This window comes from Odontesthes bonariensis, chromosome 2, assembly GCF_027942865.1.
Source record: "Odontesthes bonariensis isolate fOdoBon6 chromosome 2, fOdoBon6.hap1, whole genome shotgun sequence".
In the NCBI taxonomy this organism is placed as follows: domain Eukaryota; kingdom Metazoa; phylum Chordata; class Actinopteri; order Atheriniformes; family Atherinopsidae; genus Odontesthes; species Odontesthes bonariensis.
The window spans coordinates 36,498,751-36,512,847 of NC_134507.1; the positions used below are offsets into that span (position 1 = coordinate 36,498,751).

At 47.2% G+C, this 14,097-nt stretch overlaps 6 non-coding genes and 2 pseudogenes across 6 annotated transcripts; 4 read left to right on the forward strand and 4 right to left on the reverse strand.

The window, feature by feature from the left end:
* The first annotated feature begins 442 nt into the window (after positions 1 to 442).
* LOC142370749 (U2 spliceosomal RNA) lies at positions 443 to 603 on the forward strand (annotated as a pseudogene).
* A 6,195-nt stretch (positions 604 to 6,798) lies between these two features.
* Positions 6,799 to 6,974, forward strand: LOC142370405 (U2 spliceosomal RNA; annotated as a pseudogene).
* Positions 6,975 to 7,338: 364 nt separating this feature from the next.
* LOC142375756 (5S ribosomal RNA) lies at positions 7,339 to 7,457 on the forward strand. Its single transcript, XR_012769046.1, has one exon. It is a non-coding gene; the product is annotated as a 5S ribosomal RNA (ribosomal RNA).
* Positions 7,458 to 8,041: 584 nt separating this feature from the next.
* Positions 8,042 to 8,154, forward strand: LOC142373361 (U5 spliceosomal RNA). The gene has a single exon (XR_012768462.1). It is a non-coding gene; the product is annotated as a U5 spliceosomal RNA (small nuclear RNA).
* A 255-nt stretch (positions 8,155 to 8,409) lies between these two features.
* LOC142366384 (U1 spliceosomal RNA) lies at positions 8,410 to 8,573 on the reverse strand. Its single transcript, XR_012766804.1, has one exon. It is a non-coding gene; the product is annotated as a U1 spliceosomal RNA (small nuclear RNA).
* A 547-nt stretch (positions 8,574 to 9,120) lies between these two features.
* Positions 9,121 to 9,284, reverse strand: LOC142366113 (U1 spliceosomal RNA). The gene has a single exon (XR_012766721.1). It is a non-coding gene; the product is annotated as a U1 spliceosomal RNA (small nuclear RNA).
* Positions 9,285 to 10,348: 1,064 nt separating this feature from the next.
* Positions 10,349 to 10,512, reverse strand: LOC142366487 (U1 spliceosomal RNA). Its single transcript, XR_012766833.1, has one exon. It is a non-coding gene; the product is annotated as a U1 spliceosomal RNA (small nuclear RNA).
* Positions 10,513 to 11,060: 548 nt separating this feature from the next.
* LOC142366296 (U1 spliceosomal RNA) lies at positions 11,061 to 11,224 on the reverse strand. Its single transcript, XR_012766775.1, has one exon. It is a non-coding gene; the product is annotated as a U1 spliceosomal RNA (small nuclear RNA).
* Between the last annotated feature and the right edge of the window lie 2,873 nt (positions 11,225 to 14,097).

The window sequence follows — 14,097 nt, forward strand, 5'->3', positions numbered from 1 at the left end:
AATTCTTTCCAATTCTTCAAAAAAATACAGTTATATTTACTTCTGCGTCCTGCATGTCTTTTGTTGAATAATCTGCCGATCACCCTGTGACACACACACACACACACACACACACAGACACACAGACACGAGGAAGTTAACCTGCTTGGGCTGCTGCTGATTGGTTGGCAGACACCTCTGTTTCTATTGGCCCTCAGTCTCCATGTTTCTGATCCTGGACCTGCTGAGATGTCCCAGGCCATTGTTGGTTTTGATCCTCATACATTTAACTTTGTCCTGAGCGGGCGGGAGTGCAAAGTTGTACCATCTGAAACGGCTGAAGAGTGCTCACTGCAGCGGGTGGGCGGAGGTGCAAAGTGACGCTTTGTAGGCAAAAAAAGAGCACCGCCACAAGTGCGCATTGTGCCAGGAAGGGCTCTCGGACGTGAAAGAGTGGAGGGTTATCGCTTCTCGGCCTTTTGGCTAAGATCAAGTGTAGTATCTGTTCTTATCAACCACTGGCACAGAGCTTGAGAAGGGACCACCGAATCAATGGGGTGAGAGTCCCGGGGAGCGGGGGACTATCGACAAAGTGTGTTTTATATATGGACGACGTAAACATTTTATGTACAGACCTAATATCCATCAATAGGACTCTGGACTTCACTGACTGGTATGGACGGGCCTCGGGGGCAAAACTAAACAGAAACAAGACCCAAGCCCAATTTTACGGGCCATGGACAGCGACTGAGACTGCAGGACTCCCCGTGACTATAACCCAGACAAAACAGAAAATACTGGGGATTAATTTTGACAAGGAAGGGGGAGGGACATCAAACTGGCCAGACGTGGTAGGGAAAGTAAAGCAAAGACTAGGATACTGGGGACTTAGAGGACTGACCATTGAAGGAAAGGTTTTAATCATCAAAGCCGTGATTTTACCTTTGCTTTTACTAATCAGTTCTGTTTTTATCCCACCTAGAAAAGTGCTTTTAGACCTGGACCGAGCCATTTTTTATTTTCTGTGGGGCTCCAAGTGGGAAAGACTGAGGAGAGATGTAATGAAGAAACAAAAAGAGAAAGGAGGAAAAGGAGTGCCTGATTTTTATTTGTTTTTAGGAAGCAGATACACTACACTGCACATCCTACAGGCCACAGACCCATCCGGAAACCCCAAAACTAAAGCAATGACACGATTCTGGATGGGTTCTTACCTCAGAAGACTGAAGATTTTACCCACCGACCTAAAAGTGCCCGTGTCTTTTAGCCTGCCACCATCCTATGCTTTTATCCAGACGTTCTTAAAGCATTTTAACTTGGAGGCAGAGGAGTTGCATGTTTTAACAAACCACCGCTCTTTGATTTCTGTTGTGCAGGAGCGGGAACCAGTGAGTCCAGTGCGTGGGCTCGCGTTCGGCGAGCCCTCAACAGTTTGGTGCAACGTCAACCATTCCGCTCTCCCAAACAGACTCCGGGACCTGTCGTGGATGGTGGCTCATGAGATCCTCCCAGTCAGGTCCGTTATGCACTCCCGGGGCATGTCAGCGATCTCAACCTGCCCGCGACCTGGTTGTGGCGCGCCCGAGTCGGTGAGGCACCTGCTCTGGGAGTGCAGCGCTGCTGCAGACCAGTGGGCAACAGCCGGCTCCTTGCAATTCCCGTACTTGCCAGCAAGGGAGGTCCTCACAGCACAACTCGTGCTCTATGGGGTGAGCCAAACAAAAATAAAAAAGAATGACTTTGCCAAGCAGTGGCTCACCCTAGCCGCTATGAAAGACGCCATGTGGACCTCCAGGAACTTGCTGGTGAGGAAGCGCATGCAGATCCCCCCCGTGGCTGTGATCCGGATGGCCGCAGCGGCGGCTCAAGCGGCCGGAGCTGCAGGCGGCGGGCCTAGGACACATCCACAAAGAAGAATCGCCTCTGTGCCCATTCGGATGAAGGAGCCGGAGCTACACACAAAAAGGTCAAAGCAGCGACGGCCTGGCTCTCCGGGTGAGGCAGGTGGGAAGGAGCAACAGGGTGGGGATCTCCTCTGAGCACCACGACAGGATCCCGAGAGACCTACTGTTTGGGGGAGCGAAATGAGTTTCCCTGGGTAGGGACTCACTGCGCTCCTGCACAAAAAATGGACTTGGAAGAGAGCATTTTAACTAATGCACTCCTTTTTAAAGACACTCAATAAAAAACTGCTACTCGCATGAGAACTACTTCACATGTAACTTTTACCTTTAGACAACATTGACCTTATCTGTAATATCCCATGGAAAACTTGTTTTATTGTTGTTGTTTTAAATGTGGTTATACAGATTACACTTATTTATTGATGTTTTTATTCATAGGTAAAACATATGTCTTAAATATGAAGTTTTTATGAAAATGTGATGTATTAGTGTCAATAAATTTTTTCAAAAGAAAAAAATCTGTTCTTATCAGGGGGAGGGGCCTGCTACACCCCCACCAATGGAGAGTTCTGGAGAGGAGGAGGTGGTGCAGGCAGAAGGCGGAGCTAGTTCAGAATGTGAAGAAGTCCAATCACACGATGACAGCGAGGATGCCTCCCTCCCAGATGCCCAGCAAACAAAGAGGCTTGCATCAGAATTGTCCTCTGATTCTCCTATAGTCTCAGAGAAGAGGGGAAGAGCTGGGACTACCTCAGACAGTTCATCTGTGGAGGAGCCCAGAGTCTTCCCCTCCAATTCACCAAATGAGGTCTCTTTTTTAAATGTAGTTCTGCAATCAACCCCTAGAGACTCAAAGTTTAACAAAACCTTGCAACAGAGGCCAACCCCCAGAGTCCGACCGGGGAATAGAGCTCAACACCCTCGCCTCTCACCTGTAGAAGTGAAGGAAGAGCTCCGTTCACAAGAAATTACATAACTGCTTTTAAGACATTTTAAATGTTTTAACCCTCATTTAGTCTTTTAAGATGTCATACCTGTTGTTTTTAACCATACTCATGACACTCACTCTCTCAACTATTAATGTGAGAAGTGTAAAGTCGAAAGTTAGAGCCCAGAGTGTTTTATCCTTTCTTAGTTCTTTTAAGTCAGATGTTCTTTTAATACAGGAATGCGGCCTACCGTTTTTAAAGCACTACAGACAGTGGGAGGAGATGTGGCCACAGACATCATTGTGGAGTGGATCCAACCAAAACAAAAATGATGGAGTGGCCATTTTAATCAAAAACCCTCAGGTTCTGGTGAAGGGCAGCACTGTGGTGAGAGACGGACGGGCACTTTTAGCACATTTGACTTTTATGGGACAAGATTTTAACCTCTTAAATATTTATGGCTTTAACGAAAAAAATGACCGGTATGACCTTTTAGAAGACCTGCAGTCCCACATGCTAGGTAGGGCACCACTAGTTTTAGGGGGTGATTTTAACTGTATTTTAAGCAGGAGTGACAGAAAAAGAGCAGGGGAATTTTTTAAAGTTGACAAAACATCGGTTTTATTACAGGGCATATGCAAGGATTTTAAACTTCAGGACTGTTTTAGGACCATGCATCCCAGAGAGGAGGGCTTCACCTGGTTCAGTGGTGATGGCACCAAAGCCTCTCGTATAGACTACCTTTTTACACGGGACTGCCCACCAACCAATGCTAGATTGACCCCCGTTTTCTTTTCCGATCACCTGATGCTTTCCTGCACCCTATCACTCTCTTCGGGTGTGACTTCCGGAAGTGGTCTGTGGAAACTAAACTGCTCCCTTTTAAAAGAAAATGAAATAGTTAGTCAGTACCGGGAGCAGTACCACGAGTGGCAGACCCTTCAAGACTTTTACGATACACGTGCACACTGGTGGGAAATGGTGAAGGAAAAGACCCAGACTTTCTTTAGACAGGCAGGTAGGAGAAAAAAGAATAGGGAAAACAGACGCATGATGGGACTGCAGAAGCGACTACAGCGCTATTTTAAATTAAACCAACAAGGGATGGATTTTAATGATGAAATTAAACAAGTGAAAACAGAGATGTCGATTTTAGCAGATATTAAAAGTAAGGGTGTCATTTTAAGAAGCAGGGAACGAGAAATAGAGGAAGGAGAGAAGTGCACAAGGTATTTTTTTAAGAAAATTGTGAATAAAGGGGGGGCCATTTTAAAGCTAACAAAAGAGAACGGGTGCACAGTTGATTCAATGGAAGAAATTAAACAAGCTGTTGAACAATTTTATCGTGAATTGTACGAACAAAAACCTGTTGAAATGGACACCATGACAGAAGTTTTAAATTTCATAGAAAAAACAGTAAAAGACAGTGTGCTTTTAACCCAAGATTTTACAATTTCAGAGTTAAATAAATGTTTTACAAATTTTAAGAAAGGGAAGTCCCCAGGACAAGATGGACTTCCCTTGGAATTTTATTTGACCTTTTGGGATATTTTAGCACCTGACTTGTTTACTGTTTTTATGGAATTTGAGCAACTTGAGCGACTTCCTGACAGTTTTAGAGCAGGGATAGTGACTCTTCTTCACAAAAAAAAAGACAAGACTGACTTGAAGAATTGGAGACCGATTACACTTTTAAACTTTGACTGTAAACTTTTTAGTAAACTTTTAGCTTCACGTATGTCCTTGTTTTTAGAAGACCTGATTCACCCGGATCAAGCCTGTGCCATCCCGGGGAGGAAGATAACCGACAGCCTCGTACTGATCCGAGACACCATCTGTTATGCGAGAGACAGAAACATTCGGCTAGCAGTACTAAATTTAGACTTTGAGAAAGCCTTTGATCGGGTCTCGCACCAGTACCTTTTCCAGGTACTGCAAAAAATGGGGTTCCCAGAAAGGTTTATAGCTTGGGTGGGTCTGCTGTACCGGGGCATTACCAGCAAATTCCTTGTTAACGGGCATCTGACAAAAGCAGTAAACATCCACTGCGGTGTCCGTCAGGGTTGTCCGTTATCTGCCCTCCTCTACATCATCTGTGTGGAACCACTGGCACAGAGCTTGAGAAGGGACCACCGAATCAATGGGGTGAGAGTCCCGGGGAGCGGGGGACTATCGACAAAGTGTGTTTTATATATGGACGACGTAAACATTTTATGTACAGACCTAATATCCATCAATAGGACTCTGGACTTCACTGACTGGTATGGACGGGCCTCTGGGGCAAAACTAAACAGAAACAAGACCCAAGCCCAATTTTACGGGCCATGGACAGCGACTGAGACTGCAGGACTCCCCGTGACTATAACCCAGACAAAACAGAAAATACTGGGGATTAATTTTGACAAGGAAGGGGGAGGGACATCAAACTGGCCAGACGTGGTAGGGAAAGTAAAGCAAAGACTAGGATACTGGGGACTTAGAGGACTGACCATTGAAGGAAAGGTTTTAATCATCAAAGCCGTGATTTTACCTTTGCTTTTACTAATCAGTTCTGTTTTTATCCCACCTAGAAAAGTGCTTTTAGACCTGGACCGAGCCATTTTTTACTTTCTGTGGGGCTCCAAGTGGGAAAGACTGAGGAGAGATGTAATGAAGAAACAAAAAGAGAAAGGAGGAAAAGGAGTGCCTGATTTTTATTTGTTTTTAGGAAGCAGATACACTACACTGCACATCCTACAGGCCACAGACCCATCCGGAAACCCCAAAACTAAAGCAATGACACGATTCTGGATGGGTTCTTACCTCAGAAGACTGAAGATTTTACCCACCGACCTTAAGGTGCCTGTGTCTTTTAGCCTGCCACCATCCTATGCTTTTATCCAGACGTTCTTAAAGCATTTTAACTTGGAGGCAGAGGAGTTGCATGTTTTAACAAACCACCGCTCTTTGATTTCTGTTGTGCAGGAGCGGGAACCAGTGAGTCCAGTGCGTGGGCTCGCGTTCGGCGAGCCCTCAACAGTTTGGTGCAACGTCAACCATTCCGCTCTCCCAAACAGACTCCGGGACCTGTCGTGGATGGTGGCTCATGAGATCCTCCCAGTCAGGTCCGTTATGCACTCCCGGGGCATGTCAGCGATCTCAACCTGCTCGCGACCTGGTTGTGGCGCGCCCGAGTCGGTGAGGCACCTGCTCTGGGAGTGCAGCGCTGCTGCAGACCAGTGGGCAACAGCAACGGCTCCTTGCAATTCCCGTACTTGCCAGCAAGGGAGGTCCTCACAGCACAACTTGTGCTCTATGGGGTGAGCCAAACAAAAATGAAAAAGAATGACTTTGCCAAGCAGTGGCTCACCCTAGCCGCTATGAAAGACGCCATGTGGACCTCCAGGAACTTGCTGGTGAGGAAGCGCATGCAGATCCCCCCCGTGGCTGTGATCCGGATGGCCGCAGCGGCGGCTCAAGCGGCCGGAGCTGCAGGCGGCGGGCCTAGGACACATCCACAAAGAAGAATCGCCTCTGTGCCCATTCGGATGAAGGAGCCGGAGCTACACACAAAAAGGTCAAAGCAGCGACGGCCTGGCTCTCCGGGTGAGGCAGGTGGGAAGGAGCAACAGGGTGGGGATCTCCTCTGAGCACCACGACAGGATCCCGAGAGACCTACTGTTTGGGGGAGCGAAATGAGTTTCCCTGGGTAGGGACTCACTGCGCTCCTGCACAAAAAATGGACTTGGAAGAGAGCATATTAACTAATGCACTCCTTTTTAAAGACACTCAATACAAACTGCTACTCGCATGAGAACTACTTCACATGTAACTTTTACCTTAGACAACATTGACCTTATCTGGAATATCCCATGGAAAACTTGTTTTATTGTTGTTGTTTTAAATGTGGTTATACAGATTACACTTATTTATTGATGTTTTTATTCATAGGTAAAACATATGTCTTAAATATGAAGTTTTTATGAAAATGTGATGTATTAGTGTCAATAAATTTTTTCAAAAGAAAAAATCTGTTCTTATCAGTTTAATATCTGATACGTCCTCTATATGAGGACTACATATTAAATGGATTTTTAGGCACAGGGGTTGAAAAAGGGGCTTGCTCCGTTCACTCCACGCATCGACCCGGTACTGCAGTGCCGCCGGGAACGGTGCACTCTTCCCAACTCTTGTGAAATAACAAAACCAGCGGTACATGGTGGTAGTTTCAGGGAGCCATTGTATTCTGACTTCTAAAATGGAACTATAATCTTTAGAAAAGACGCAGTTTATGAGCACGTCGTGGGATTGAGCTTCCCTGGTTTCTCTGTATGACCATGAACACCAAACTACACACAGAGAACAGAGGAGCTTGACAGACACACACTAAGTTATCTGAGAGTCCCATTTTCAGCTGCAGAAAACAATCACATCAGGGAAGTCGACGTGCAGGCTCAACATCAGCCTCTCAAGCCAACTCTCTGGTAAAATAGGGGCAACGTATGGTTCCAGCACCTATGTAACACATATTTGTCACGGGGACTGTGGCTTACGGCCACACCGCCTTGAACACGCCCGATCTCGTCCGAACTCGGAAGCCAAGCAGGGGCGGGCCTGGTTAGTACTTGGATGGGAGACCGCTTGGGAATACCAGGTGCTGTAAGCATTTTTCTCTCTGCATGTCTTTTGTTGAAACATCTGTTGATCACCCTGTGATCCATCTTGCTGATCCTGGATCTGCTAAGGTGTCCCAGGTCATGGTTGCCTTTGATCCTCATACATTTAACTTTGTCCTGACAAAGGAGCAGTTCCAAAAAGTCAAACAGGGACTGCCTTTGCAAACTGCATGCGCCTGGAGAAGCCAAAAGGCTTACAGCACCTGGTATTCCCAGGCGGTCTCCCCATCCAAGTACTAACCAGGCCCGACTCTGCTTAGCTTCTGAGATAAAACTCTGGCTTTTAGTCTGCGAAAAGAGAGTGAAAGTGAACTCCAATTTGAGATGGCTCTGGGATTGGGCCGACTGGGAGAATTGCTTGAAAAAAACCTCTACACCCAATGAGCAGTCAGAACAAAGCCTCAAGACCCCTAGTCTTTTGCACAGAGTAAAAGACAAAGCAGCCATTGAATAGGGCCCGATTGTTCCTACCTGGTCGGCCGAGGAGCCAGCGTCTCAACCAAGCAAAGCTCACCGTGGGGAAGGTGGCTATGCCAACTAGCCTGATGCACTGCTCCTGCGGTGTCAAATACTCGTACTCTGGTTTCTCTTCATAACGTACAAGTCTTTCGCCTTTTACTAAAGACTTCCGTGGAGAGCAGCATTAATGAGTTGTTTCTATTTTTGGAAGGCTTTACCTTTGCGGGTGAAGCCCATTCTGTCTGTGCAAAGGAAATCTTCTTGCTGTGCCATGTGACTTCTCGGAGTAGAGTCACCTTATTTCTTGAGACCGTGCCCATGTTCAAAGCTGGAGCGCTAAATTGTTGTTGTTTGAATGGTGCTCAGTGGAGCGGGCGGGAGTGCAAAGTTGTACCATCTGAAACGGCTGAAGAGTGCTCACTGCAACGCCAGGACAAAAACCAAGGTAGAGTTGCCCAGGGATATTTACGTTATATATTAAATCAGGGGAGAGCGCGAATGCAGTCCCCCACTACCAGAAATTATGCAGTCGAGATTCCCACATTTGGGGAATTCGCAAGGGTCAGTACAGCCGGTGTGCAATGGCTGAGCCTCGTCCTGGGTGAACCACCTTCTTGATCATTGTATCTCCCCTGCCAGGTAAGTATGAGTTGGAACTGTCAGAGGCTGACACCTCTTTTCCAGGTGCCTCACTCGGCCGGACGGTGCAGCAAATTCAACTGTCTGCAGTGCCATGCCAGCAGCTAACCTGAATCTGAAAAGCTTGCAGATTAAAACAGTCCGGCTTTTCTTCATCTTTCTGATCAGTTCTTGTTTCAACAACCAAGGAACTTGGAGCACAAATTGATTTAGTTTTTCCACTCTCCCCATCTCTAGAGCCACACCCACCCACACTGGGAAAATTCTTAGTTGAGGCAAACCCTCACGGCTTAATATCTCCAGTGCAGAAATGCTGCCGTATTCTCATCTCGTTGTTGCCATCACTAAGGCAACGCCCACCTGCCTGGGGTGACTGCACCGTATGACCTCACCTGACAACTGCGCAGCTGCATATCAGCTGTGCAGACCTGCCGCAGCATTCAGCAAACCTTGCAAAACATGGGTTTTAAAGATGGAAAGGTGTCGTTAAAGCAGCAACGCCAGGACAAAAACTAAGGTAGAGTTGCCCAGGGATATTTACATTATATATTAAATCAGGGGAGAGCGCGAATGCAGTCCCCCACTACCAGAAATTATGCAGTCGAGATTCCCACATTTGGGGAATTCGCAAGGGTCAGTACAGCCGGTGTGCAATGGCTGAGCCTCGTCCTGGGTGAACCACCTTCTTGATCATGGTATCTCCCCTGCCAGGTAAGTATGAGTTGGAATTGTCAGAGGCTGACACCTCTTTTCCAGGTGCCTCACTCGGCCGGACGGTGCAGCAAATTCAACTGTCTGCAGTGCCATGCCAGCAGCTAACCTGAATCTGAAAAGCTTGCAGATTAAAACAGTCCGGCTTTTCTTCATCTTTCTGATCAGTTCTTGTTTCAACAACCAAGGAACTTGGAGCACAAATTGATTTAGTTTTTCCACTCTCCCCGTCTCTAGAGCCACACCCACCCACACTGGGAAAATTCTTAGTTGAGGCAAACCCTCACGGCTTAATATCTCCAGTGCAGAAATGCTGCCGTATTCCCATCTCGTTGTTGCCATCACTAAGGCAACGCCCACCTGCCTGGGGTGACTGCACCGTATGACCTCACCTGACAACTGCGCAGCTGCATATCAGCTGTGCAGACCTGCCGCAGCATTCAGCAAACCTTGCAAAACATGGGTTTTAAAGATGGAAAGGTGTCGTTAAAGCAGCAACGCCAGGACAAAAACCAAGGTAGAGTTGCCCAGGGATATTTACGTTATACAGTCAAATCAGGGGAGAGCGCGTCATGCTCTCTCCTTCACAGTGACGGTGCTGCTGTCAACACAAATAATTATTAACTTCCGTCACAGAAATGGATGTTAATGACATGATTTTTATCCACAAGGACAATTCTTTCCAATTCTTCAAAAAAATACAGTTATATTTACTTCTGCGTCCTGCATGTCTTTTGTTGAATAATCTGCCGATCACCCTGTGACACACACACACACACACACACACACACACAGACACACAGACACGAGGAAGTTAACCTGCTTGGGCTGCTGCTGATTGGTTGGCAGACACCTCTGTTTCTATTGGCTCTCAGTCTCCATGTTTCTGATCCTGGACCTGCTGAGATGTCCCAGGCCATTGTTGGCTTTGATCCTCATACGTTTAACTTTGTCCGGAGCGGGCGGGAGTGCAAAGTTGTACCATCTGAAACGGCTGAAGAGTGCTCACTGCAACGCCTGGACAAAAACCAAGGTAGAGTTGCCCAGGGATATTTACGTTATACAGTCAAATCAGGGGAGAGCGCCAACGCAGTCCCCCACTACCAGAAAGTATGCAGTCGAGATTCCCACATTTGGGGAATTCGCAAGGGTCAATACAGCCGGTGTGCAATGGCTGAGCCTCGTCCTGGGTGAACCACCTTCTTGATCATTGGATCTCCCCTGCCAGGTAAGTATGAGTTGGAACTGTCAGAGGCTGACACCTCTTTTCCAGGTGCCTCACTCGGCCGGACGGTGCAGCAAATTCAACTGTCTGCAGTGCCATGCCAGCAGCTAACCTGAATCTGAAAAGCTTGCAGATTAAAACAGTCCGGCTTTTCTTCATCTTTCTGATCAGTTCTTGTTTCAACAACCAAGGAACTTGGAGCACAAATTGATTTAGTTTTTCCACTCTCCCCGTCTCTAGAGCCACACCCACCCACACTGGGAAAATTCTTAGTTGAGGCAAACCCTCACGGCTTAATATCTCCAGTGCAGAAATGCTGCCGTATTCTCATCTCGTTGTTGCCATCACTAAGGCAACGCCCACCTGCCTGGGGTGACTGCACTGTATGACCTCACCTGACAACTGCGCAGCTGCATATCAGCTGTGCAGACCTGCCGCAGCATTCAGCAAACCTTGCAAAACATGGGTTTTAAAGATGGAAAGGTGTTGTTACAGCAGCAACACCAGGACGAAAACCAAGGTAGAGTTGCCCAGGGATATTCACGTTATACAGTCAAATCAGGGGAGAGCGCGAACGCAGTCTCCCACTACCAGAAATTATGCAGTCGAGATTCCCACATTTGGGGAATTCGCAAGGATCAGTACAGCCGGTGTGCAATGGCTGGGCCTCGTCCTGGGTGAACCACCTTCTTGATCATGGTATCTCCCCTGCCAGGTAAGTATGAGTTGGAACTGCCAGAGGCTGACACCTCTTTTCCAGGTGCCTCACTCGGCCGGACGGTGCAGCAAATTCAACTGTCTGCAGTAACATGCCAGCAGCTAACCTGAATCTGAAAAGCTTGCAGATTAAAACAGTCCGGCTTTTCTTCATCTTTCTGATCAGTTCTTGTTTCAACAACCAAGGAATTTGGAGTACAAATTGATTTAGTTTTTCCACTCTCCCCATCTCTAGAGCCACACCCACCCACACTGGGAAAATTCTTAGTTGAGGAAAACCCTCATGGCTTAATATCTCCAGTGCAGACATGCTGCCGTATTCAGCAAAACTTGCTAAACATCCACTTCATTGTTCACATGTGCTCTTTTTTTCATCTTTTTGCTGCCATCTCTAATAGTGATGTGTCGGTCGCGAACGATCCGGCTCTAAGAGCCGGCTCTTTGAAGTGAACGACAGGAACCGGCTCCATAATGGGAGCCATTTTGGGATCCTATTTGGGAGACGTTTCTTTTTCTTTCAGTATCTCGCTGTCTCTCTGCCTCCCTGTCAGTGCCACAGAGCCGACAGTTTTTTTCCCACGTCATTTGTTTTGTCCTTCGGACCGGTGCCTCGCTGTCTCTCCCATCTCCCTCCCCCTCACTCTCACTTTCCCTCTCCTTGCGCGTTTTTCTCTGCTTCTGCCAGTGCTAGACGGGGATATATGGGGAGCCGTTGTGGAGCCGAAAAAGACGGCTCTCCACAGTAAGTCGAGCCATTAGAGCCGCATCTGGAAAAAGACCCGAAAATCCCATCACTAATCTCTAAGATCCCAGAGCAGGTGCCTCACCGACTCGGGCGCGCCACAACCAGGTCGCGGGCAGGTTGAGATCGCTGACATGCCCCGGGAGTGCATAACGGACCTGACTGGCAGGATCTCATGAGCCACCATCCATGACAGGTCCCGGAGTTTGTTTGGAAGAGCGGAATGGTTGACGTTGCACCAAACTGTTTAGTGCTCGCCAAACGCGAGCCCACGCACTGGACTCACTGGTTCCCGCTCCTGCACAACAGAGATCAGAGAGCGGTGGTTTGTTAAAACATGCAACTCCTCTGCCTCCAAGTTAAAATGCTTTTAGAACGTCTGGATAAAAGCATAGGATGGTGGCAGGCTAAAAGACACAGGCACTTTTAGGTCGGTGGGTAAAATCTTCAGTCTTCTGAGGTAAGAACCCATCCAGAATCGTGTCATTGCTTTAGTTTTGGGGTTTCCGGATGGGTCTGTGGCCTGTAAGATGTGCAGTGTAGTGTATCTGCTTCCTAAAAACAAATAAAAATCAGGCACTCCCTTTCCTCCTTTCTCTGTTTGTTTCTTCATTACATCTCTCCTCAGTCTATCCCACTTGGAGCCCCACAGAAAATAAAAAATGGCTCGGTCCAGGTCTAAAAGCACTGTCCTAGGTGGGATTAAAACAGAACTGATTAGTGTCACAGCCCCTGGGGCTTGTGCTGGGCATGTCTCTCTCCTCCCTCTTTCTTTGTCTCCTCCCTCAGACCAGGAAGCTGATTGGAGTATGCAGCAGTGATTCCGGCAGCTCGTACACCTGGCCGTCCGTGGGAGTGGTTTTAAGCCGCCTTATTTTGTTAATTCTTCCCTTTTGGTTCCTGGCTGGGTTTGTGAGAACAGCATTGTGTTTTGGGTTTGTTTGGTTTATCCTTTTGTTATGTTTCGTACCATACAACACCTTTGCCGTACATTTATGCTCCATAACACCATTACACTACTGATGACTGATTGCCACATCCCATTGTTTTACTTTTGTTGAATTCGTAGCTTAAGTTCGAATTGTTTAAATAAATTTGATTTCCTTATAACTTACAAACCGCGTGCTTCCTCCTTTTTGATAAGGCTTTTGAGCCTGGTCGTGTCAAATTGGGGGCTCGTCCTTGTTCTATTTGCTAAAGTTTATTGGGTAGTTTCTGAGCTTGGGGTTGTTGGTGGTGGGTTGATTGCTGCGCACCTGAGTGCTGATTACCCGCTGCCCTGCTGGGGGAGGGGTTGTTGGAAGTTTGCATGGCTTCAGTGGTTAGGTGAGGAGTTTCTCCTGGTGGTACTATTGTTGGGGGTAGGTTGAAACTCTGACCTGGTTGTTTTGAGGAAGTGCATGGTTTGGTATTGAAGTTGATTTGGTTCTAGTTTGAAGGTAGTTTGTGTTGTGGTAATTTAGTTTATGCGTGCTGTTTGTTAATGTTTTGGGCTGGTTGTCAGGGTAAATGTTGGTTGGTGTGTCACATTGGACCGTGTGTTCCCTCTGTTAGGCTAAGTGCATTTTCCCTTTGGTATCTGCTCATCTGTCCGTAGTGTGGGGTGACGGCGGTTAGAGCAGTTGTCTCGGGGGCATGTCCATGGTTTTGGTGGTGTTGCCAGATGACTGGTCGCATCACCACACCAGTGGGTTTCAGTGCATAAATACCCGCTGCCAGATCCCCTGAAGACTAGGGTTGAGTTGGTTTAGGTTAGTTTTGGTTAGGCAGTTTAGTTAGTGGGGGGACACACACTGAGTAGGGGTCAGTGATGACCTTTGGCACACTGGCTACACTTGCTTTGTGACGCAGCACAGGTCTGGTTAGAGCGCCTGAGTGTTTTTCCTTTCACTGCTCTTTTTCTTAATTAGTATTGACCTGGCTTGTATGTTGGGAACTTTTCTAGCTTAGAGATGGCTAGCATTGCTGAGTTTGTGGAAGCTCCGAGTTTAGAGTTATTGAATAGATTCACCAAAAACCAGTTACTCCGAGTAGCAGACCACTACAAGATAGGGATTAATGATAAAAAGTCAAATGAGGAGGTACTGAAGTCTGAGATTAAAGCCTTCTTGAGTGATTTAGGAATCCTGACCCTGAC